At 37.0% G+C, this 26,897-nt stretch overlaps 1 protein-coding gene across 1 annotated transcript in view; it reads left to right on the top strand.

Moving 5' to 3' along the window:
• Positions 1 to 26,897, top strand: part of Mesr6 (misexpression suppressor of ras 6) — a 570,073-nt gene that overhangs the window by 512,579 nt on the left and 30,597 nt on the right. The gene's annotated exons all lie outside the window — the stretch shown is intronic.

Below are 26,897 nucleotides of genomic sequence, written 5' to 3'. Positions count from 1 at the left end.
AATGTGCAGAAGTCAAGTAAAAGTTATGGTTACTTGAAATTCATTCATCACTGTTTCTCTGATCGGTGTAGCACTCGTCTCATTCTGCCCACATATAATTTAACGTCAGCGATATCCTGAAATATGAGCAGCTTTTTCCCCGACGGTATTATTCCAAGGCATTATTACTAAGCGTCATTAGGGACAAGATCGAGATATCGCCGCGATCATCACGAAGGTTGCTTCCGGCTGGGCCCCGGCAAGAAAAACGTGTATCGGGCCCGGCGAGCAAAAAGCCGAGGACAAGAGGCGTAATGGCATCCGCTTTTTATTAGGCCGTTTCGTACCCTTCGTCCCCAGCGAAACACCTTTTGTCCATCGGGGGTAAGACTGTTCGTCGAAAAAGAACGAGATCGACGAAATCGTAGAATTCTTTATGATAGAGGGACATAGCCGTTTCGCGGGCTTCGATCGAACCATTCGTTTGGAGTTTCTTAATGAGGGACTTGTTGGATTCTAATAACAGAGCTTGATATTTACTCCCTTTCCCCTATTAATTTTTTTTTTTTTTTTAATCTCCTAACCCTCTAGTATCCTGCTGTAAAAGTACAATAATATATATCTCGTTTAAAATTGAAAAAATTTAGACAGTATTAAATTATATATATATATTTCTTTTTACATATAAACTTAACTATTGTTTTGAAAAAAAATATATTTAAATGCGCGATTTTAGAGAATTTTTAATTATTCCATAATGTTCTATAATATTTATATGAATATTTTAAATATCTCTTTTATACACGATACGCGATACGTTACAGATGCTCACTATGCGATTTAGAGAATTCGAACATAAATCTTGATGCCATTATAAAATTCGGAATATTCGGTGCGAGTTTGAATTTTGCAACGCTTCGTATTTGAATATTCCCTCTTTGGAAGCAGTTCCTCCTTATTTCCTTCTTGAGATGATTCGACGAAACCGCGATGTCCGACTAGCGAAATAATGAGACGTCTCGATCCGCGGTTGCGGCCGTGGGATATCGGGATATCGCGATTGGTGAGTGGGATTTATAATTGATGAGGGCCGTAGGTACGACGCCGAGGTGTCGTTATCCACGCTGACAAGATAATACTCGCGAAAGCCAAGGATCCTCTTCTCTTGCCAAGTCTCTCTCCCCATTTACCTTTCCCTTCTCTTCCTCTCTCTCTCTCTCTCTCTCCTCTCGATAGCACTTCTATTTCCTCCAGCTTGAGGGCGGCCTCTCTCTTTCTTCCTCTTTCTCTCTCTTTTCTTCCCGCCTGACACCTCTTGAAGGAGAGACCGATTACTAAGATAACAACTACGCTCTGTACGCGCGGAAATGCATTACGCGATGGTGACTATTGCCGCGAGGAGAAGATTCATCATTTAATCGATTAACTTAGATATTTTAATGCTGATATAGATAGTTGTAAGTGCTATTTATGGATGTTTGAATTTTACAAAATCTAACGGTAATCTAATCTATTCTTGCGATTATTATATTGTACTAGTAGGATGCAATTTTTATTTAAAAAAATCTCGATTATATAATATATACATTATTAAGTCTCGAATGATACTTGGCGATATAGAGGTGCAAGAATACGCGCGGAATATTGCATTTTATGATAAATTAAAAAATAAATTTATTTCGTATTCTGGATCAGTACTATAGCCACATTGGCCTTGCGATTGGCTTCTTTATTTCAAGAACGAGAGGAGAACCTAGAAGATTGCCGCCATTTCCCGGTGGAGTACCTTTGATAAGGAAGCTTCGAAGATTTATGTCCTCGATGGCCCCTCCTCCTCCTCCTCTTCCTTCATTCTCTATTTCCTGGTCTCTTTCGCTCGCGCACGATCTTCATGATCTTCCGCTCCGCCTTTGTGCTCGTCTCGACGAATACTTTGATGCGTATCGCGCAAGATTATTGCGGCGAGCTTATACGCAGTGGAATTGTAATAAGGGAATTATACTAAAGCAATAACCCCACACGCCTTCTAGAACATCGTTTGATTATCTAGCACTGCCTTTTTTTTATTTTTTTTTCCCCCCCTTATTCATCTAAGTATGCGTATTCATCTACGTGTGACTGTATAAAATGTCACGTTAATAGACGATATTTAACGAATATAATGACACAAGAGATGTTTGTATTAATAATACTGAAGAAATGAAAAGTAATTCATTTTCTTTTTTTTTTAAATAAATTGTAAAATTCTTAAATTATAAAAGTGTAACGCGAAAAATGATTAAAAGGGAGTTTAAAAATGTATAAACAACGAAAAATATAATTATTATTACACAAATATTGTATATATTAAAAAATATTTATATTCTTTAAAAAACTCTATATAAAAATATTCAATATCTTTCTAAATCGTCACGTGACTCCATTCGTACGCACCTCCGGAGTCTCTCCTCTCTTAGTCCGTCTAGCCTTCCAAGGGTATATTTTCTTATCATTTTCTCATTTCCCGCATTGGGTCACGGCTTGGAAAGTCGCGCGAGGTAAAAGAGGAATAGAGAGCGAAGCGGAAGCGAGGAGGAAGGAATCGACTGCAGACAGAAAGAGAGAGGAGAGCTCCGGCGGGGGTTACGAGAGTACCCTCGGGGGGGGGGGGGGGTGCAGAGGATCGTGGAAAAGGAACGAGCTCGTTATCTCGCTGGTGGTAGATAGAGACTCACCTTTCTCGCACCGCCGACCCCACCCCCGTCGTCCTCCCCTTTTGCACGAGCTCGTGCTTGTTCGATAAGGAATTTGATTTAAAAATTCCGACGACTCGCCATTTTATGTAAATACACGTAGACGGTTCGACGGGCAGGAAAAATCAGCGACAGAGGTGCCGTAATACCCCTCCAACTATACGCCGGAGTTGTTTTTCCCTTTATGCGTAAAGGGGGGCGAGGGGGGCGGACAAAGCGCGATGGCGCATACTAAAATTATACTAGACATCCTATTTACATATTTCCTATTTTGCGAGTTTAGGAATGTTCGCTATTGGCATAAACATCGAACGATATTGTCGCGTTGAAGAAAAATTTTCGAATGACGAGGCAACGATAAGGATACTCGTTTCTTAAAATTAAATGTATTTTTAAGATTTTGTGAGATTAATATTTAAGAATAACGTCATCGCGATATATTTTATATTATCTAATTTAATATCTCATTCTAATAAAATACAATTATTTGCAATAATCTTTAACAAATTTATGCATTTGATGCATATAATGTTTTGTGCATTTATATTATTATTTAAGTTAAATTTGACGTTTCGTCAAATTTTTGATATTCCAATTTGAAAGAAATTATATTATTCCCGATATCTGGCTTAATTAATTTAATCGTTAATGCTTTACAATGTAAATTCAAATTTGTAAAATGCAACAGTCTGTGTCTATGGCTCGTCCGGCGGATTTTTATTTTAATGGATCGGACGTTAAGAGACAAAGATGAGGCCCTTGCTACGGGAATATCATTCGGCGGGTGGCGGCACTCGTGTCTCTTACGATACTTTCATTACAGTAGTGAACATTACAGTGACGGCGGCATGGAGTAGGGAACACAAGAGGGTGGAAAGCAGATAGCGAAAGAAAGATGGGCTCGTCGCGTACGCAAATGCGAGTACACAGGTACACGACGTGCCGAGCAATTAACTTAATGTCTTCGAGCCATTAGCTCGTCAGTGTCGCGACACTTTGTAAACACCGTCCGCTTGTCTTGATTGTGTATACCAGTCCTATCGCGAGACGAGACAGAAAGGTGATTCGTGTTTGTGCGCACCTTGATAAATCGAAAGTCGATACGGCCAATTATCGATCTCGCGTATGAATTTTCGCCCTGCCTCTCATAACAGCTTTTTCAAAGCGAGACAATTAAATTTCAATTCCAGTTATTACATTGTATATTTATTATATTTATATTCGTATAACAGGCACTCTCGATTTTATTTTATTTTTTTTTTTCCCCCATTCTTTTGCTTTTGTCAAAATTATGTTCCGTTCAAAGTATTTTGTAAAAAATGCATTGAAATGTCTATCAAGAATTTAAAATGCAAATTAAAAGAATTGCAAAAATTAATATGTTAAGTTGACATGTCGCGTTACGCGTCTATTCGCAGCCGCACAATTGCCGCTCTCGGCGATAAGTAACGTTAGTTCGACATGCATAGATTTCGCTCTGAAAACAGACGTATGCAAATGCGTACGCGTTGTCTTTGAAGGATCACGTCGGGTCGGAGAACGAGATCGCTCATTCTTATCCGCCTCTCTCGGCCTCATCCGTCGCAATGTGTGGTGCGCCGGATAGACCGGCTATCGGCTATGAAAGCGACGCACCGGGCGTGCACGGTCGGCGACACGTGGGTGCCATCGCACATATGCAGGCGTCCGTGTGCACACGTACCATTATACCGGAATCACCTGCTGCTGCCTTGTCCACATGCTCTGCCCGCAGGCGGATCGCCCGATCGACACCGGGCGGCTCCTCTCGCTCTTGTTCATCCGTTCTCGATGCCCGCGGTAGGACATCCTTTTTCCTGCTCCGTTGCTCGTTTTTCGAGATGGGAACTTTAGCGACGGGCCGCGATGCGCTCGCGATTTGCTTCGCAAATTATGACCGAGTAAGGAAAAAAAAAGACTTGACACTTTATCTATCCCGGCTGTGAATCTTGCCTCTTTTGCTCGGAAACAAAGATTCTCTTCTCATTTTTTCGAGGTAAAAATTTTCGTATCTTTTGATATTTTTGACAAATTGTCCATATACGTTCTCGAATTATCTGTTGTTTATTTATTCAACGCATTAATATATTTTTAAAAGTTTTTATAATTATCACAATCTTCCTATAAATTAATACAATTTTGATATCATCGATCCGCATAATATGTATATTAAATTGCTTGTGTGTTGAAAAAAAGTAGAATATTAATATTTCTTTCCAAGTCAACTGAAGTAATAATATTCTCCGGAAGTTTTGTTGTAAACATCAGTTTTGCGAACAAAAAATATTATCGTAAATAAACCTACATTTTTTTTTTTTTTTTTTTTTTCAAAATATGTTTATTTTATGCACGCGATTTATATTTTTAAATTTTATGTTTTCTTTAATAATTTCTTTCATTTTTTTCGATTAAAACATTAATATTACTCCATTTTTCGCTTCTCTCTCTCTCTCTCTTTAGAAAGATATTAAAATGAAGAATCCTTAACGCGAACTAGTACCATATAATAACAGCCCGACGACTCCTATTAAGCGCATTCACGACCTTGACTCGCGTTTGCATCTCTACCTGCTGTCGTCGACGAGAGATCGATCTCGATCGTTGGGAACGGAAGGAGCCATGGATATCGGAGACTTCCTGTTCTTTTTCTAAGGCCCAAATTGACTCCCGGATCAATTAAGCGCAAGGAATTCAGACTCTATGAAAGGACGTTCTCACGGTTGATCGGCGTCTGTCGACGAGTGTATGCGTGAATCTAATTCATGTATTTGTACTTGAAACCTCGCTGGATTGTGTGGCGGATGTCTAATGCGCGTGTAAACGTGTGTATATGGGCGTTAGTCTTTGCGTTTGACCCTTTTGGTAGACGATCTTCCAGACGGCTTGCTCCCAAGCCGGTCTTGCAACATCGCCAGTCGCTCTTCAGGATTCCGGCAGATTGCCTCGTTTATGGTTTATATCTCGTTAGAAGACTTGGGTATTTTTCCCTCACACTCTCCATAGCCTCTATCTGCCCTTTCTCTTGGCTCTTATCTTTCTTTGTTGATAGGCGATATATGAAGACTTTGTCATGTCACTTCGTAGCCACATGATTGATTCCTTTGATCAGTGAATCGTCTTCGATATCCACCGTGAAAATTTATCTTTTGGTGTTAATTAATTTCATTTTCTCAAGATTTAGAGTAAATTTTTAAACAATAATAAAAATTATGTGTAACAATTATGGCATTTATTGTCATTTTTATTATTAAAAATTTATATATGATATATATATATATATATTTATTTATTTATATATTTATTTATATTAGAACCATAACAATGAGAAAATAATTTAATATTATTTACGATTTTAAAAAAACTTGTTTTAAATGTCGAAGAATAAAATATTAAATTTATTAATTATATTATATTAATATTAAATAGATTACTACGCACATATATATTTGTTTATTCAAAAAAAAATATATATATATATATTTTTTTTTTAGTTTGCTACACTTTTAAAAGCTGAAAGAATATTTTAGAAACTGAAAATAAAACATATGATAATAGAAAACTCGTAAATTTTATACATTCGACTTTATATCATGATATAAATTTTTTCCCAATAATTATATCTTTTTATTTGAAAATCAAATAGAATCGTGCAGATATATCTTAAAGTTTACTTTTTGCAATTATTAGGGAAATTTTTCTACTGAAGGTATAATAGAATCGAGGGGAAAACCGGCAAATGATCGTCTCGATTTAATGTACAAGCAAACGAATGTATATTTGATCAACCTCAATTATTAGTACGAGGAAAGAGAGAGAGAGTAATGGGGACAGGCTTTAACCATTTTTTTTTTTTCCCATGGGATAGAATATACTCGACCACTGAGATATCGAGTCAACTTTTACAATGAGGGACAGTCTAATTAACGTCATTTCCAAAAGGATGGGTGACTCGTTTGCTTAAAATTAAACTCGGACCAGTCTCAATTATCGAAATGGTGTATCGAATTAGCAGTATGATCCGTTATCTAACTATTAGATCGTTATCCGCTAGTTATCGATTATCAACGTACTATTCGATAGATATTGCATTTTACCAATCCAAATGCCGATATAAATTCTCATAGATTTTAAGCAAACATTATTAATAAAAGATTACAATAAAAATATTATTATTTGATCGATAAAAATATTATTATATTATCCAATAATAAAAATCCTCGCAAAAAAGAAAAATTATTGTATTATCTAATAATAAAAATCCTGAATAATACTTTTATTTCTCTGATAACGATCTGCCTCCCGACGAAATTTGACACGCGTTCGCTCCTCAGTGACATATCAGAATTATAAAATATAAAAAGAAATATAAAAAGATACACGCAATATCAACAGTATAATTTTTTTTTTTTTTTTAAATTTCTCGTTTCTAAATACAAAGAAGCGAGAATTTGTTCCCGATTTGTCTATTTTTGCCCGGACGCCTTTAATTGAGCGAATCAACCGCGGATTATCCATATTAAACCTCATCTATCGTTCTGCTGCTTACGCTGATTCTATTCGCGTAATTTCGCGATTGCCAGATAATTCGATCCCCGAAAGATTGAAGCAGAAAGAGGGAAGAAAGCGAAAAACGAATGCAATCGATACTCGCGCGTTTTTAGATAATCATTTCCGAATATCTCGAACATAAAATAAACTTTATTTCTTTACAGGAAATTATTTTACATTGCTCTCTGGTAATTTTTATTCAAACAAAAAAATACATGTCACATTTCTGCCGCATATGTATATATGCAATTGCAGGAAACTCTAATGAATATTTCTAGCAGTATTTTACTAGTAATAATTATTTTCTTAATATCACACTTTCTGATGACATCAAAAACCATATAAAAAATTATACCATTTGTTTTATTATAGATGCATTAGTACTTTTCAAATTATATGAGCGATTTAGAAAACGAATAGTTTTTCTGACAAATAAAATTATTGAAATATAATAATCTTATTCTTTAATTATCGATTTTTTACAATCATTAAAGCTATATATAATCGTGAAAAAATATGTAAAATATTTAAAATATTCTATACATTATTCAATTATCAATTCGAATAATGAACCGTGTTATTTATACATTGCTTCGACATTTAGGTATATGCTTACAATAATCTACCAATTCCTTAATCCCAAAACAACCTTTAGTGGTTTGTCTATATAAGTTATATTGTTATAAAACTAAGAACACGATTGTATTATTTTACAAACGTACCAAGCGAATAAGCTTCAACTTTTCCGAATGGCGCGGATAGAAAGAAAGATGTATCGAAACAGATCTCCCGTGTGAGCTTTTAGAACGGTAACCACATAGCTCGGAGATAGGGGGCCGATCCTCGCGATCGCAGAAGCGTGTTGATGAGCTTGGGAGATGGTTTCGGTTAATCGTGCAATTTTTTCCTGGTTCCTATCAACCTTTCACCCTTCATGCAAGGAGGTAGAAAGGGATTCCAGAGATGGGCCGGTTAAGGAACGAAGCGATGGCGGTGGGCAATTGCTCGTAACCCGCTAAAACGCCTCTTCTTCCTCCTCCCCCCCCCCCCCACACTCCCCTCAGTCTTCATCCTCTTTCATCTGCTTGGCCCGAACCGGAGACCAGCGCGACCAACAAAACCCCGTTAAACTTGCCAGCGAAAGCCCTCGACGAAATCTACGACCCTTCATCAGGAGCGACGATCTTGCTTCCTTCCTTCCTTTCTTCCTTCCTTGATGAAAGGGTTGGCCGCTCTTTAGCCACATGGATGGACTGACTATCTTGCGAGAAATTAACTCGTTAATATTTGATACAGCCAGTAGCGATTACCGTGTCGCGGTTTTGACAGTTCTACGAACAGAAAGGATTACGAAAGAGATCCTGCTCCCAATAGCGGTACACTTGCATTTTTAACGCAATGTCAACAGCAATATATATATATACCGTCGACATTCATGTGAACGAACTAGCTCTAACTATAAACTCTCGCTGTAACTGTTTCACTTTTTTTTCTCTTAATTATTATTTTTAAATATCATAAAGCGAAGTTATAAAAATGTAATTCGAAATATAATAATTCTTCTTAATGTTTATATATAATTTAGAAAATAACAAAATTAAAATGAATTTAATAATTTAATTAAATTAATAATAATTAAATTTTGATTTATAAGATTTTATTAAAATATTGTTTTATTAATAATAAATATCATAAATCGGAAAATAAATTTTTTGCCACTTATTACGTAATTTATTAAAAGTAATTCTTCTATTTTTAATCATAATAACATTAAAATCTCAATATATTGACGATTGGCTTATGCGCTTAATGTCTGTAATTTAAAAAAATATCAAAGACTTCTAATTTATCCTGCATAATGAAAGAGCCAGAGATTAATCTATCATCATATTCCGCGACCGCTTTAATCAATTCTGCCGCGAGCCAGCAGACATGTCGTAAGATATATCGGAAAGTCGCGATGCAGAAGCATGGCGGTGGTGTACGTGTACAAAACGAATAGAGACGAATCAGAGAAGAAGGAAGTAAAGAGGAGGAGAGCGAGACAGAGGAAAACAGAGGAGGGTGGTTTGGTTAGAGGTAGTTGGGTACTCGGAAACTCACGGAGACCCCCTAACGAGCTCTTTTCTTCCCTTCCTATTTATTTCTGTTCCTTATTTAACCAAACCCCCACTAGCCACTCTTCGTCCTCCTTCATCTTCCCTCGTTTCAGCCTCCTCCTTTCAACGAAACACCGAAAGTCCTTTTTCTTCGATGCAGCAGCGGCAGAATCGAGTTCTCGAGCAGGGACCGAGACCTGCTTGAATAAATGGAAGGAGAGAAAAGCATGGAGAAGAGATATATATGTTGTAAATATACATAACAACATCTCAGATATGCTTGCAATTGATCTCGCAATAAAAATCGCGATTTGCGAAATTCTAATAAATAAAATTCATATTTTTAATATGTTAACGAATATGAATTATTTTTTATATATGCAAAATTCCACACATATATTTAAATACAATTATAACTAGAATAATAATTGGACATTATAATATTATATTAGCATGCCAGATTTACATTTATTTTATCAAGTATTACTGTCTCCTCAAATTCGTTCTCGCCTTTGTTTTAATAACGGACGAAATCAAGGAAGAATTATGTATATAAGTCTAATCAGATGTAATCGTAATTTAAAGCTAATTTCTATCGAATTTATCGCATCGCCACGTGATCACGTAATCTTTCAAAAATCATATATACACATATATATCTTTATTTCTCCTGACATTTACTAGGGATATAATTGCAGCGACAGAATGAACATGCTTCTCTTTCTTTCTCTTTAATCTTCGTAAGAATCAACGTTGTTATTAATGGATCCCGCATGCTACTATTTCTCGACGTAAGTGAAATAAAAAATGGCGCTCTCACGACTTCGCTACCCCGATGTCGCCGCGAGGGGTGACATGGGGGAGGGTGGTAGCGACGAGGTGAGAGGCGAGATGGAAGGAGCGATGAGGGTGAGACTGCACGAATAAAAATGCCTCGTTCCTAAAGGGCGGTGGGTGACGATGGTCGGAATTGGATAGCGTGGTTCCAACGACTTGTGATCTGATCAATAAGCCCCGGCATAGAGGATTATTTCGCGGCATGACTCTTTTTTGTATATGCGCGCGCGCGCGTTCTCTCGCGAATGCGTACCCACGCTAGAGATTCGCATTAATGGTACGGGCAAGAAGATCTTTCGAATCCTATCGAAAAACAAGAATCATATCGTAAATAATTAACGGCTAAAAGAATATATTCGCGGTAAAAACGTCACTGCAATAAGTAATACATATAATAATTACTAATAAATATTTTTATAAATCTTATAATTATAATCATATAAAACATATTATGTTCTTTGTCGAATAATGAGAGGGGGGGGGGAGGGGATAATATATATTATAGTATAGGTTTAATTTTATTATACACGCAAAAATTCGTAGAAAAAAAATCAAAGTTATTATTATAACAATTTAATAATATCAAGAATAATTATGCATTTTTAAAATATTCATCGAACACTCGTATAAAATGTAAATATCTTTCTTTCTCTGATCCTCTCGTTCAATAATAAAACGACTCGTCCATTTGGAGGTGAGGAACCCCAATATCACTCGGATGCTTTTGCAAGATCGGAAGAGTATTCCGGCGCGTTTCAATCGCCAGCGACGCGACTGAAAGAGGGCCCTCGTTTTGCATACGCGTGCAATCTCAGCGTCTTTTTTTTATTTTTTTTTATTTTTTTTCGGAAAAAGGACTTTGCGCGCTAGGGAAATGAGACAACGGGGTGCGCGCGCGCTTACGAAATCCCTCAGAACACGAGGCACTTGAAATCCCCCTGGTCTGGGTTTGTTTGGACGCGCTTGCGGCGAATCTCGCATCCTCCACCGTCCCTCTATCCGGCCACCTCCCTTCCAGTCCACCTCATTGATTAGACAAGGTGTGACGAGCAACGGGATGGCTCGGACGGAGGGATGGAAACGTTGAGCATTATGGGAATTGGATTTAAAAGCACTACACTTCGACGATGCCGCGAAACGAAAACATTTATCATCCGCGAGCGCGCCAGATTGTTTGCGTCTCCAGCTTCTCTCCGCGTGAATTGCTCCAACCGTCGCCCGTCTGCGAAAATAAATCGAGATCTGGTGAATATTACGGCGATGGGAATTTTCTTATCGTCCCAAAGCGCGTTAGCATATTCGGCCATCAGAAAACCCGTCATTGATCCTATCATGATTGTGAACGCTACCGAGCATATTTTTATTCTACGAAGACATTCCCCCCTTACGCTCGAAATTTCGCAGACAACGAACATTCTCTTGCAATTATTTTATTTTTACGCAAAATCATATACGTGTATTTAAAAAATTACATGCCTATATCCAAAAAAAAAAAATATATATAAATTTACTAAAAAATATTATTGATTGAAGTAAACGTGTAAAGTTGTTTAGCACGCAATTCTCCATCGTTTATTTTTAAGTATTTCTCAACATATTTAATCTAAACTAAGCTAACTATTGCTAAGTAGAATGAAACAATATCTATATCACATAGACGGACATTTGACAATAGTACGATAAATACGAAGAAAGATACAAGAGCCGCAGGAAAGGAACAAAGAAAGATAGCCGCTAGTTTCTTAAGTGGAGCAAAAGCTGGAGAAAGTAATTTATAATGATAATTTAACAAAAGAAATATTATCGCATTGTATCTCTTGCACGAGGTCATTATTATATCCAAGCTGGCATTATCTATCAAGATGGTGAGAGCAACCGTCTGACATAGAGCAGAGAAAGGGAAAGAAGAAATAAAAAAAGAGCGGTTTTTGTTCACGTTTCGTTCTTCGAAACTCCGCGTTTTTGTGTGAAATTTTAATTTTACTCTTCGAGTCTCGTGTCGCGAACGAATATATTTGATAGAAAACAATGGCATTAGAAAAAGTAGCGTCTTTAAGATCTAAATCATAGAATACAAGTATTAACATTCCTGAAGTTTCATAAAATATTCTGTTGTTATTGATTAATTCATATTTTGCTCTCTTTAATATTTTTGTAATTGCATAGATCAAAAATATATTTATATATAGTAGTATATATACTTTAAATAATATGAAATTACACGAATAATTTAAATATATTAATCATATACATATAATCGTACATGAAATGAAGAATACGATTCATCATTTCATCCGTGTTTAATGATTCTTATGAGAATTTCGAATAAAATTGACTGCAGACGTTTCGTATATCACGAGCACGCACTAATACATATGGCGGCTTGTATTGTACATTGCGCGTGGAATATTAATGCGAAACCGCAAAGGGATTACGGAGACAAAACGAGAGAAGATGGCATCGAAATAAATGTTACGGCGGAGGGAGTGGGAGCGTTCTTATACCATCGTTATATTAAAATATAGCAATAAGTAAGATTTACTTGGTCTCCTCTGACTGCCTTCCATCGACGTCAGTTCGCCACTTATAATGCTACCCTCACCCTCGTAAATTTTCAGTGAATGAAAAACGCCCGCGATGTTGCCTGCATATGCCACGAAAAAAAATTTATATTCTAAAAATACGCCAAATACATTTTAAAAGATGCCGAATTATCATCTTAATAATAGTTCTCGACACGATAATGTAATTTTGCATTTTTTTTTTTATATAATACGTATAAATACTTTTATGTTTTACATTTATAATATTTTACAATGACTATGTAATGCAAGAATAATTGCTAAATAAGAATTGTTTAAAAAAAAATATATATATATATATATATTTTTTATAAATTAAATATATTGCGGTGAAGGTGAAGGAACTTGAAGAAGGTTATGGAGAAAATCGGGACGGTTGAATACTACGAGGAAATCTGTTATCTGAGGTCAGGGACTAATTACTTGATTACGTAATTGCCTTCCCACCCTGGAAGCAACCCTCCCGCGGTCCGTCGTGGTCGACAAACCCTCACTGATTCATCCCTAACCGCGTGATCCTCGTTCTAACAATCCTCCCGAAAATAAAATTCGTCATTCCTTTAATATCAAATTAATCTTCCGAAGTTTATCTTATGTCTTTGCACAATTCTAATTTTATCCTATTTATTTTATGAACCTCTTATGAACATTGGAAAAAATGAAAATATATTTAAATAGTATCAACACAGAGAGAATTTTCCTCTAATCTCTCTTGTGAAATTATTTTATAAATTCATGCTTCATATAAATTCACTTTTAAATTCATATTTCATAGCAAACTAAAAACATATTATTTCGTAATGTTTAGCTTAACAATTAAACGGAGATGGCTACATGTAATACTCTCACAACGAAAACTTGTCATTTTTATAATATAGATCTCTTCTCTGATAATACATATATATATATACAATGCTTACATTTTACACAAATTAAAATATATGCATCTAATTTTTGGTCAAATTGATATTGAACGTCACTTATTGTCATAATTGAATGTCACAAATTTCTACAAATAATTAATTAATAGAGACATTTTGAATATCCAAAGAAAAAGTATTTTTAAAAATTTCAAGATCGTTGAGAAGATCGACACGTGTAATTATAAAATTTCGTTTTCGTTATTTATAAATGGATGAAATTAATTTGAATAAAATAATTTATAAAAGATCGGGACAGTTTTTTTCGCGCATTTTAATTTGATCTCTATGGAATAAATGTTTCAAAAATTTGCGATGGTTGTATATATCCTTTTCGATTATATCACCTATTGTTCAAGAATTACTAAATTAATATATAGTAAATATATTTTTTATTTTAAAAAGAATTTATTGAAATAAAAATGAAGAATTCACAATTCGGATAGAAAAGAATCTTGAAATTTTTTTGAAAGAAATGCGCGTTTGATTAATCTTCAACGTCTCACAACCGTCGACAATCGTATAAGCGATCGTATTTATGCATAACCAACTTTCTATGAGGTTTGTCGTAGCGTCGTAGGAGCCAACGGGGGCGTACGGGGATAGGCGAGGGGTAGCACGAGGATACCATGGTGGTGTGTTGCTCTATCTGACGACGCTCATGGAGCTCGTTAGCGTTGCCCGTAGCAACACCCTTACTTCACCGACCCGTACTCTCGACCACCGAGCCACCCCTCGCCTTACAAGAGGCGGCATGGGGTGGGGATACCGTGGAAGAAGAAAAAAATATCATGGACGCATGCGTCGTTCGTTCGCCATCGCGTCATGTGTGCGCGATTCGCGGCGAGGGTGAGGACACACGCGGGGGCAAGGCAAGGCACAAAGAAAAATTCGGGGGTGTCTGGGGCTGGGAGGAGAAGGAGAAAGAGAGCGAAAAAAAAAAATCATGCGGGGGTTGAAAGAAGTCTGTATGGCTGTTTAACGAGACGCTTTGAACCATACTCCGCTCTCGCTTACCAAGATTTAAGAATGCATATCGCGAATTGCGAATATTTTGATGAATTAATTAATGAATTCTCTGTTAACCCATTCTATAGAATTCTTTCATTTTAAATTATAAATACAGTATCTGTGATCTAAAGAAGATTTTAGATGACTTTTAAAAATGTCTCTAAAAATTTAAAGAGAAATTTTCACTCTTATGCTCTAATTCAAGTTGCAATAAATTGACTGTCATAATTAATTTGTTATTCTACAGCTTGAAATAGTTAATTATAATTAGAAAACCGCATTTGTAACTTAATTTATGTAATTTATAATTTTTATTTCTAAATGAGAAACTTCTTTTTTTTTATGTGGCAGTAATTTATGATAAAAATTGGAATATATATGAAAAAAATAAAAAAAATACCATGCAAAAGATATTGATAATTCTTCTGCTTGCAGTTAATTAAATGCATTACTCAGTACAACAAGAATTTTAATTCTATTGTACTTAATCAAGTTATATTCGTTTTCTTACAAATATATAGATTTGTATATAGAGATATATAGATTAAAAAAAATTTACTTTTATTTAATAACAGCATATAAATGAAAAGGCTGACTTAATATCGAAGAGAATTTACGTATTACACATAGGTATTAAATAAAACTGATGAGTCACTTGATAATAGTTTCAGTTTTGAGTTTCTGTCGAAGCTTGTAAATTAATATGATTCTTTCGCATGTGAAATCGCTTTAATTTTTTTAAATGAAATTTATGTTTTACGTGCTATTATAATTTAATCTTAATTTAGCATCGATTAAAATAAATCTTATCCGAGTTTATTCAAGATTTTCATGCAATATTATCTCAGATAGTCAACATTCACATTTAATGATAAAGATATGAATAAATATTGTAACGTATATTTTTTTCGCTCCAAATAATGTCAAATTTTTTAATCTGCACTCTGTGTGTATATATTACATTACAAACATCGACGAATATCATTCTCACCACGTGCCTCCCAACAACGGTGCGTTAAAACCGAAGCAAGATTAAACGTCAAACGGCGAGTGCGAGCGCGTGGGCTAACATCGCGAGAGGAAAAACGTCATCGTGTGCCTAAATTAAATTTCAACGGCATCGTATCATCGGTCGAGTCTCGTCGATGTTAAACGAGAATATCTCAACACGATATACATCGTCATACGCCAATTTTATGCGACGGTGCGACAGCGACGAATGTTGTGGCGGAAGAGAGGCCGGGGGAAGGGGCCGGACATTGGAATTAATAACAAAGTAATTCCTTTATTGTGCTCAAAGATAGACCGGTGATATTAATAATGGCGTTCGTTGCTCCTATACCGTGGGGATTTCATTAAAAAGCCTGTGCGGATCTTGAAGAGTAAAAGAGAGGAAGGATTGGTGAGGTTTTGCGGGAGAGGGCAGCGAAGCGAGCCTAGTGAGGAAAAGAGAAAGTGACAGGACAAAGGTGGAAAGAAGAGAGGGGAGTGGGGTAAAAAAGAAAGAGAGGGAGAGAGAGAGAGAGCGCGGAGGAGAACGAGAGAAGTGCTGCGTAAGCTTGGGCCAGATCCGCTTAGGGGATGTAATTAAAATCGGAAAAATGTGTTTAATGAATATTCATTTGTGCCTCAATCTGCGATATTAAACGGGCTTGGCTCGCTTCGCATATTGCCATACCGCCCCTCCGCTAGCGGCACGCGGCCGATTAAAGGGAGGTGGCGAGGAGGACGAGAAAAGAGAGAAAGTGATACACGCAGAGAGACAATAGATGTTGCGCGATGTATAGTGATCGCGGCAATCGGGAAACAGGCGAACTTGTGTTGTTGCGTGCGTCGCTTTAATTTTATTTCGCCCCTCTCTCTTTTTTTTTTTTTTTTTACGACAATATTTCTTCGCGCCGGTTTAGAATCTATCGGGGTGGCCGGGTAAATATGGCGTGCGGCCGGATGGGTCGCGACGCGATGAAAATTCACGGGACTTGAAAAATGACCCGCGCCAGCCGCCACATCGGAAGATCGAAACCGCAACGCGGCACCCCGATACACATTTATCGGCGAAATTGTAGCGAAGTTATTGGCGCGTTTATGGAAAGATCCGTGGGGTTCGCCTTTGTCAGTTTCGAGATAACCTCTGGACGATAAGGTAATAAAAGACGCGGCTACACTTTATACGTGCAATTCGCTGTTACATGTGTATCGAGAGAAGATTCGTGCGAAGGAAACGTTCGATATATAAAGAAATTAGAGTATATTGTAAACATTTTTATATATAACATCATTATAAATTATTAGGACAATAAAAAATTGATTAAAACCTAGAAAAAAAATATATATATATATAAATTTGCTTTCTTTTTATTTTTTTAATATGTAAATTGTCATTCTGACTGTCCGCGCAATAAAAAAAAAAAAAAAAAAAAAAAAAAACGGATTGATGTTATTACGTACTGTGGCTGATGCCCCTGATTAAAGTATTCTGAGCTTGCTCCGGAGAAACGATCTTTGTTCCGATCTTCGCTTCGGCATTCATCCAAACTCACCGGAATGGTATTCCACCCTTCTCTCGGAGATTCCAACCGTATTCTCGATTTTTCTCGCGACAACGAGGTCATGCGAAAGCACCTCACGTAGAAAATCCACCGCTCGCTCACCTTCACGTGCCTCCACCATCCGACCGTCCTGTCTCTCCCCCGCGCCACTAACCTCCCCCTCCCCTCCTCCCCATTTCATCCGCCTTTCTACCCTTTTTCCTCGCGACGTTTCATTTCCAGCGGGGGCGCGCGATTTCGGGCGCATAAATCGCCACGAGCCAGGAACAGAAAACCACCCGCCTTCTTCTACCTCTTGTTCCTCTTTCTCCACCGGCTCTCTTCGTCTTCTTCGAGAGTCGCGTCTGCATCCCTCCCCCTTCCCCTCGTGTCCCGCTTCTCTTGCCTAGAGGGTACTAGGGCCGGAGGTGGGCGAAAGTTTCCAACGAATTTGCATGTCGCTCTCCTAACGATTTCCTCCTTCGAGAAGAGAACTCGGGCTTCATCTCGTTTATCGATAAAAGAAATGACGTTGAATAACGCCTCCTCTTCGTTACCGTGCGAGATACTTTCAATAATGCCACGGCAGATTGCAAGATTTGCAACGCGACAGGTTATTACTTATAGGCTTATGCTCGCCGAATTCTGAACGATCTAAATTCTACGGTTTATATAAATTTGTTCTCTCTCTCTCTCTCTCTCTCTCTCTCTCTCTCTCTCTAACGCTGATAAATTCTGTAAAACTAGTGTATAGATAAGATTTTAGATTACAGAGGGATTCTCGCATCATTTTATTGAGACTTGATCATTTGTAATCTCTTTTGCAGATTCTATTGCATTTTTTGTCGAAATGCGTTGTCCGTGTTTATCTTGCTAAATAATAATTGAAGAAATATGAAACGTTACGATGTTCATAAATTGTGTCTCGAGTCCTTTTCAAATATATTTTGACACATTTTTTTCTGTCAGCGCTAATAATCGAATTTAAATTGTAAAAATTAATTCTTTTCGTTCTCGTATATATTTTATTGTTACTCCAAAATTATACCGTGTCTACGATTATCATTTTTTTTTTTGCACGATGCGTATTCTATATTTATATAATTATATTCTTTTTACATCCAATCGATTGATCATTATCTCGCTTATTATCGAGCGGTTTCTCGAAAGCAGCGTCGCTTGCTCTTTCCAGCAACGAGTCTCACCCCGCGGGCAAAATATTCCCTGTATCTCGTTGACATGGGACACCGGGATCTCCGCGTGGGTACCATTTTGCCCTTCTTTTTCCCCTTTCCGTTGTCCCACCCGCGCTGACGCGTCCTCTCCACCCCATAGATCCCCTCTAGGTACGTTTATCTTCCATACCCTATTGATCCGTAAGTGATGGTGCTCCGGAAGGTGGAGGGTGCCAGTGACGGAGGCGGTTGGATCGGTCCCGGGGGCGGGGAAGGGGCGGAAGGTGGTTTTCAGGGTTTTAGGGGGGAAATGGGGAGATCGAACTCTTGCGCGCGGATCGCACGATTAGGTCGTCGAGAAGCAAGAGAGCGAGAGAGAAGAGGAAAAAGGAGAGACGAGGACGCCCTAAAAACCGAGCTCGCGCGGAATGAAATAATAATATTAAGATGGAGAGAGAGAGAGAGAGAGAGAGAGAGAGAGAGAGAGAGAGAGAGAGAGAGAGAGAGAACGGGACTCTAAGTTCTTCGGTACACGGCGATGGGGTGGGGAAAGACGTGGCTGCGGGACGGGGGAGGGAGATAGGGAGGTAATACGGACCGGCGGCGGCTGACAGTGACGTAAGAAGCTTTTTCATCATTTCCAAACCGTCCTAACTTCGCCCTCGGAACAGCCCAGAGCGAATCCATACGCGGCCACCACCCTCGCGCTCCTCTTCCGTCTCGAGATATTCTCGTAGGGGATTTCCTTCTTCTTTCCGTATCCAGATGGATACGCCGGCACGCACGAGTCCGATGTATCCTGGTCGTATTCCTGGCTCGATATCCAACGTGAACAAGACGTGAAAATAATTTCACGAAGAGGTAAAGCGCGCGAGTATTTTCACGTTTATACAGACTCATAAAACATGGATAATTTTACACGTCAAATACTGCTGAATAAGAAATTTGAATAATACGTTGCATTATATCTTTTTTTAAACTTTTTTAAAAAAAAATATGTTTTATTATTTTTACATTTTTTTAAATTGTCAATTTCAAAAATTTTCTACTCTTTCAATTTTATACATAAAATGATGAATATTTTTTAACACTTCCCAAGAAGAGATTAATTGAATATATATGTTTATTATATATATTATAACATAATTCGAATGTAATATAAAATTTATATGTTGAAGTAATAGATATGTTTTCATAATTATTTTAGAAATACATTTTTTTAATCGCGATATCACACGTGTCGAGCAGAAACGATCACTTTGTTATCATACATCTATTTTGGAAAATCTATCTATTCTTTACTACCTCTCCTATTAATAAGGGCAGATATATCACATGGCGCCCATTACTTTATATATCTGCAATTGCACAGCCATTAGTATAATGACGTCCATATATAACATCAGCAACTGTGACAAATAAAATATTAATCAATTGGTAATCAATAATAAAAAATTCCTACAGATATTTTTCCATCGTTATTATATTTTGTATAATTATACTTAAAACTTTGACAGTTATTCGAGATTATCGATATTATTCGGGAAAAATCATATAGGATTCGATACTTATTTAAATAGTAGATAATAATAATATAATAACATCACATCTAACACTTGGTAACTTTCTTCCGTAATATATATGAGGAACATCGTAATAATTATCGTAAAATTTGCAAACTAATGTCACAAGAGCGGAGCGAAAGAACGAGCGGAAACGCGGTTCGAATACGCGTGTTGAACTGAAAGTACAGCAGGTTCGAAAACGTCAGGCCCCCAACTGGCCCGCTTCTTCCCCTTCGCTACCTCCTTCCAGGGGCCTGGATTCGTGCCCAGTTTTTATCGCGACGCTTTGTTCTAATTCTACGGCGCGACCCCTCGCGCATACATCACATCACAATGTGTCGTTTTTTTCTTATTCCGGGGCTGGTTTCGCGTAATGGGCCCCTTGTACGACTACCATCGGGACGCGTCTCCTTCAGGACCGTGATTTACAGGGTAGATGCGTGATAATGTCTCCGGAAATTTCTTATTTACTCATACGATACTCGATGCTCGTTATTGCACGTAGTATTGTATAGTATTCTTATTAAAACAAAATTATTTTTATAAAATTTGTAATTCAAAAAAATTTTCGATATATATGAAAAAATTGTGGCCAGAAGAGTCGCTACTATATCAACAATATAATATTTGAAATTCATATTTTTTTATTATATCCTACACACTATATGTGTGCGTATAATATTAGCAACAATATTAATTTTAGTGATTTTAAATATATTAAGTGTACAAAACGGGTAGTTTTCGTATCGAAGCTTTTTATATCAATTTTATTTAACACAAATATATATACAGGCATAATTAAACATAGATAAAGTAAGAATACAAAAGAAAAAATTGAGAGCAATATATATATATATATATACGGAGGCCCTGATGTTCAGTTACGGTTCTGGTTCGCTTCTTATTTCATTTGCATACTTACTCGCGGTCGTGCCCGAGAATTCAAACGGTATACTTTTACGAAAGCACGGCGGAAGATGAGACCCTTTGAGCGACAATGTCCGGATCCCTCAGGTCGCTCTCCTTATTTCTCTTTTTTTTTTTTTGTGACACGTATGCACACACGCGCGAGAATTCTTTTTTGATATACGGGCTCGGTAATTCGTGCGAAGTCACGTCCCCGGTAGATATAAAAGCTTTCGATCTCTGTGGTTCACGCACGGGATCCAACGTGCGCGACATTAATTTCCTTTAATAAGAACCGAAGATGAGTAATTGCTCATCGCATTTGTGAACCTTGAAGGGGGGAAGGAAACGACAGGATAGTTTAGCATATTAAAACAACCACCCGCCGAGCATCGAATGCCGTGAATGCCTGCTCACCTGGGACGAGATTTTTTTAAACGTGAGGAAGAAATCTGTGTTGGTCGTACGATTTGCCTCGAAGAAGAGTAACATATCTAACATTCTTACTTCTCAAAGATATTTGATTGGACACGCTTGTAAAAACGATGTAGATGAAAAGAAAAAAAAATAGCTTGAATTTTTATCGCCGTTTCATTGTAGAATAAATAAAAAGAGTATAGCTATGAATTTTGAGTACTCGGCCTGGCATAAAAGATCCGAGAGAAGGAGCGAGTATAAGAATGAATATAAATGTCCGGGACAATGTCGGAGACAAAACCGTATCGCGAAAGAGTGAGGAAGTCTAGTCTCCAACCCTTCCGTCAAGTCACGGCCCTTGCGAAGCGCAAGGATAATTGCATTAATTTATTCCCGATCCGCCACAGAAATTCTAGATCCTTCGGGCTAATTACGTTATTAAAGGACTCTGCCATCCCGTACCACTACCCCCGTGGGATTACGGCTCCCGATAAAATTCCTGGAGGAGCAAAACGCCCGATCACCCGCCGCGCACCGTCGCTCCTTGACACTATTAAATCGCGATTTGCACGAATCACGGTAGGTAGGTAGGTAGGAGGTTTATGCCGATATGGCGTAATATTCAAGAGCTTTTTAAAACTGTTATTACGGCCTGTCTGACTCTCGAATCATAATCGACCGCGCGCAGACCGACAAAGGGGGAGGTTCGTTAAGCCCTTCGTTCCTCAAGAAACCGCTGATTGTACGCAATTACGAGGCGAGTCGCTGATCGAAGAACCTACGACGTCGTGCTAATCGTTAATTTGGAGACGAAGACCTCTCTATTCTCCGATAGACCAATTAAAGCTTTTGTCTATTCAGTCGTTTCGTTGATATCGAAATAATTCAATATTTTACTAAAAGCTTGTCGAGTAAATCGAAATAGAAAAGATCGTGTGCGGATAAATATATATTTCCCAGTATTATTTCTTGATTTTAATAACTAATTCTTTGAAATTCATCTTCTTTTAAATTATATTTCTCTTATCACGTGTGTCATTGTTACAACTTTGATTTTAACTTTCAACATTAGATTCTTTTATAGATAAAGAAAAAAAGGGTTTTAATTTTCATTTCCGTCAATAATTTGTATCGAATAATTATTTTAGAATAATTATTTGGAAACGCTTTTTTCCTTTGATAGAGAAAAACCTTAACTCCGGATACAAAGGCTAAGACGGAGAGAAAAATATATGTTGGATTATTAATAAAAGAATATCGTATATTTGTTGTGCGCCGTAAAGTAACATAGAGATAAAATCCGAGACGCTCATTCGTAACCTTCCAACAATATTAAAAAATACGTGGATGAGAGTAATAAATATCTCTATTAATGAAAGTGAATTAATCAGACAGCGTGAGACTTCCCGTTTCCTGTTTCAGCCGACGTCGGAAGTTTCTTTCAAGACAGCTGATGCTGAGATACAGTAGCAGGGTTTAATTTGCATAAGGCCCCGTATAGAGTGAGGCTAACTTGATCATTTTACCTTCCTGAGAGCAACATCGCTCCCCTTACCCGAGTAATGCTCAAGCTTTATAATTAGAGGGGGCTGTTTTCATGTAAATCTGTAATGGTAACTGAAATATGTCTCATCCGACGTATCATGTTTTTCCCTCGGCATGTGATCTTCGCGAATATTTAGATACGATCAAGAATTGCGTTTGGTTTTTTCGCAACGATGACAAAGTATAATTTAAGATTCACAACGATTAAAGAATCTTTTTACATAACTATCTTTCTTCTCTTCTCTTTCCGATAATATACCTTTTTTTTTTTTTTTAATTAGCAATCTTTTTTAACAATTTTTTAGCAAGTCTCAATGATAATTATTCTAATCATAACGATTAAACATTTTTTTTTTTTTTTTTTTTCCGTGATTGATAGCTATCTATTGTGCAAGGAATAATGATTATTTTTAACGGATTAAAGGAAAATGGCGAAGCTAAATAAGAATATAAGACAGATACGAAGAAAAATATATGACGACGAGGAAAACATGTGAAAAGAGGGGCGTAATCTGGGAAGTAAAGCGACGGATAGAATAGGATACATCAGAACAAAACAACGGGCTACCGGAATTTCTAATGAAGTGTGTGAACATGAATCCGGTTTCTCGACGCATAACCTAATTAAGTCCGGAACGCGTATGCAAATTTTCTTCGCGCAGCGTGACGCGCCGCGCGCTGAAACCGACCCCCCTCCCCCCCCCCCCATCGTCTTATTCCCTTTCTCCTCTTTCTACTGTCGTGCTGCCCCATCGTGTTACAATACCGTCGACTTTTGCTTCGCACGCATTCGCAATTGTACGCGAATTCGACCGTTAATTAATTAGAAGCCTCTGCGGAGAAAAGGGGTTCGGGCTGGTGGAATACAGTTACAAAACCCGGACGTTCGCACAAACGAGTCAATAATTCACCAAGGAATTAAGCTTCTATATAACTCAACCCTATCCTGCATACGATCTTTCGATGGAAATCGTTATTTAAGTTACTGTTAAATTTTTATGTCGAATAAATATTTCTATGTATTTGTCTACGAAATTAATTACATTATGATTCATTAAGAAAGATTATGTAATCAAATTAACGTATTAACGCGTCATTAATAATATATCGTGGATATATTTATGCAATTTTTTTTTTTTTTTTTTTTTTTTTTTTTACAATTTTTATCTTCTTTTTACTTATAATACAACACGCGACTTAATAATATTTTGCAAGGATTTTGCATAAATTGCACATTGCAAAGAATGTATCAGCAATCATGTAAAATATGTCCAACTAGTTTCCTTAACTTTTTAATAATATAAAAATCTCTTTTTATATTTAAAAAAAAGTACAGTTTATTAAAAAATATCTCTCTCTCTCTTTCTCCTTCTGTCGAAATGAAAGGATTTTCGAATGAATTCCGTGCAAGACAAATCGTAGTAAAAAAGATTGACCTGTGCTTGACGCAATGTCAATGGTCTTTTCAACTTCTGTCGCGGGCAACATTGGTGGCAACAGTGCAACCTGCCTGTCCCACAGTGCAGTTGAATGCATCCCAGTATCGACAATACATCCGAACTGTTCGATGGGGATGAATATCTATTGATTGGTGGTATGGGGCGAACCCTTAGAATCGCTTCTCGATGTAGACGTGTACCTGCTGCGGCCCCCAAGCACATCCCATTCTACCTGCGAGTATGCGCCAAATTATCGTGTTCCGAATGGCACGTGTCCATATGACAGGTATCCGCGTGACACGATGAAAGCTTTTAGTATCGGTAATAGGTACTATTAATTGCACACTGGCAATTTGTATAATTTTAGATTTGAATTTTTTCAATTTGAAACTATATTACTCTATTATTTTCTTATATTGTATATTGTACTTACATATATATTATATTATATTTTTTCAACTGGAAAATTATTTTTTTCACATATTTTATATTATTATATTATATGTGAAATATATCGCGAAATTAAAAAATAATATTTAATGTACAAATATATTTTATCTAATTCATTTACATTCAATACTGTCTCAATAATCACGCAAAATATTTATATATTTTTGTTAAATTAACATAAATTAAATAAATAATAATCAAATTGTCTTAATGCCTAATTATCTTCAGTTGAATTTAAATTATTAATTTTTTTTTTTTTTTAAGCTAGATTTATTATAAATTTAATGAGAGTTTATGTACAATATGTTATTGTAGATATCGATCAATTACATTGATAAATTTACTAAAATATTGATTAACCCGTAACAATTATTTATTGGATGTGATATCTATAATTTGCAATATAATCGGAATATATTATTTACATATTTCTAGGCAAAGAAAGATGATATACATTACCGATATATAATAGGCAACTGCGAACAGTTTTCACTTCATTATCATCTCAGAGCATATGGTAATATTGATAACGGAAATTCTTTGGGTCACGCATAATGAACGCGTTTGCCTTCGATCACACGCGTGAACGCAGCTGGGTCTATATCCATTATAGATCGGTAACTCGATATCGATGTATTTTCTTAACGCTCGGCAAACATTCGTGTAAAACAAGTTCGGTTGCATCAGGTCAGAGGAAAGGTCGACCTCGAACAAAGTGATACGTTTATTATGGAGGATCAGTTTTAGGGATATTATTTTTTTTTGATCATTTATCTTTATTTTTATTCTATATTTGTTATACAATTTATTATCTAAGGGATATGTAAATTCGACAGCCGATTAAAACAGACATTAAATGCATTCTTAATAACGTATGCGCGTATTAAATTCTGACGATGCACCTCTCGCGATAAGACGATACGTGAACTCGCGTTTTACACAGTGTACTTTAATGAAACCTTAAAACGCGTATCGAGTATCAGTCGCCTCAGGGAGATCCCGAGATGGATTGCAGAGGCAGAAAAGGACGATGGCCCCTCGCATCCGGATACGTTCCTGTCCTGTCGCTCGTACGTCAACCCTCGTTGTTTTTTTGCCGCGCTCTTAATAATTGATCATCTGATTACGATACATTATACCCTCCCTACTCCGTTCCTGTCGGAAGGCATTATTCCTGCACCGAGAAAAGTAGTATCGGGACAGATAGAGATAAAGAGAGAGAAGGAGACAAAGAGAGAGAGAGAGAGAGAGAGAGAGAGAGAGAGAGAGGCAGCAGGCGAGAGAGGGAAACTTTTTCTTCCCGCCGCGCCCGATGACGGACGGCCATTTGCATATAGGCCCCCTTATCGACAAACACACCGGGGGCGCCCTTCGTAATGAGGGCCCCTTCCCTTCGTTCAACGTCCCTCTTTCCTTTATTTTTTCAACGTGGACCGCCATTGTCCGTTAACTCATTCGTCGGGACAGTGTGGACCAGTAGTATCTCACTTCCTCTTCCTCGTTATTCCTGTCTCTCTCCTTCTTTCCGTCTCTCCCTTTCTCTCTCCTTTTCTTGCTCGTATTCCTTCTGCTCTTATTGTACGAGGACGTTGGTTGTGTAAAAAAAAAAAGGGAGGAGTGGTGGAAAATAACAAAACTGGTCGGTCACATGTCGAAAAATATGAATCGTAGAGATAGAGGCGGATGCGTTGGTGCTAGTCTCTCGTGACATCTGCTTCCTGAAATAGGTATTAAAAAAAAAAAAAAAAAGAAAAAAAGAAAGAGTCCACAGAGAGTTCTCGCGATCGTTTTTGCAGCCGTATATAATTGTGGCCGTGACAGCATGCAAATAATATCCTGCCTCTTGATTGTGTTTCATCTAGAAATAATCATCAGTAAGTAAAAGACGAATGTGAGAAAATATTTTCTACGCATAACGAATCATTATCTATCACATTCGAATTTTTTTTATTTTTCCTTTCATTCTCAGCAAGATCTTAAAAAGATATACGAAAACAACACAAATATCTCTGATGTTTAACGATGAACCACGAATTATGCACAATAATATTGAAAAATATTTTAAGGACTTGAAAAATCCTTTTAACACTTAATGTTGATATTTCCTTAAAATATTATTACGTATATTATTTATCATAATTTTTTA

This window comes from Polyergus mexicanus, unplaced genomic scaffold (assembly GCF_030449975.1).
Source record: "Polyergus mexicanus isolate NDT 795.1 unplaced genomic scaffold, iyPolMexi1.0 SCAF_25, whole genome shotgun sequence".
NCBI lineage: Eukaryota > Metazoa > Arthropoda > Insecta > Hymenoptera > Formicidae > Polyergus > Polyergus mexicanus.
The sequence above is the reverse complement of the archived record's forward strand: the minus strand, read 5'-3'. Positions and strand labels throughout refer to the sequence as shown.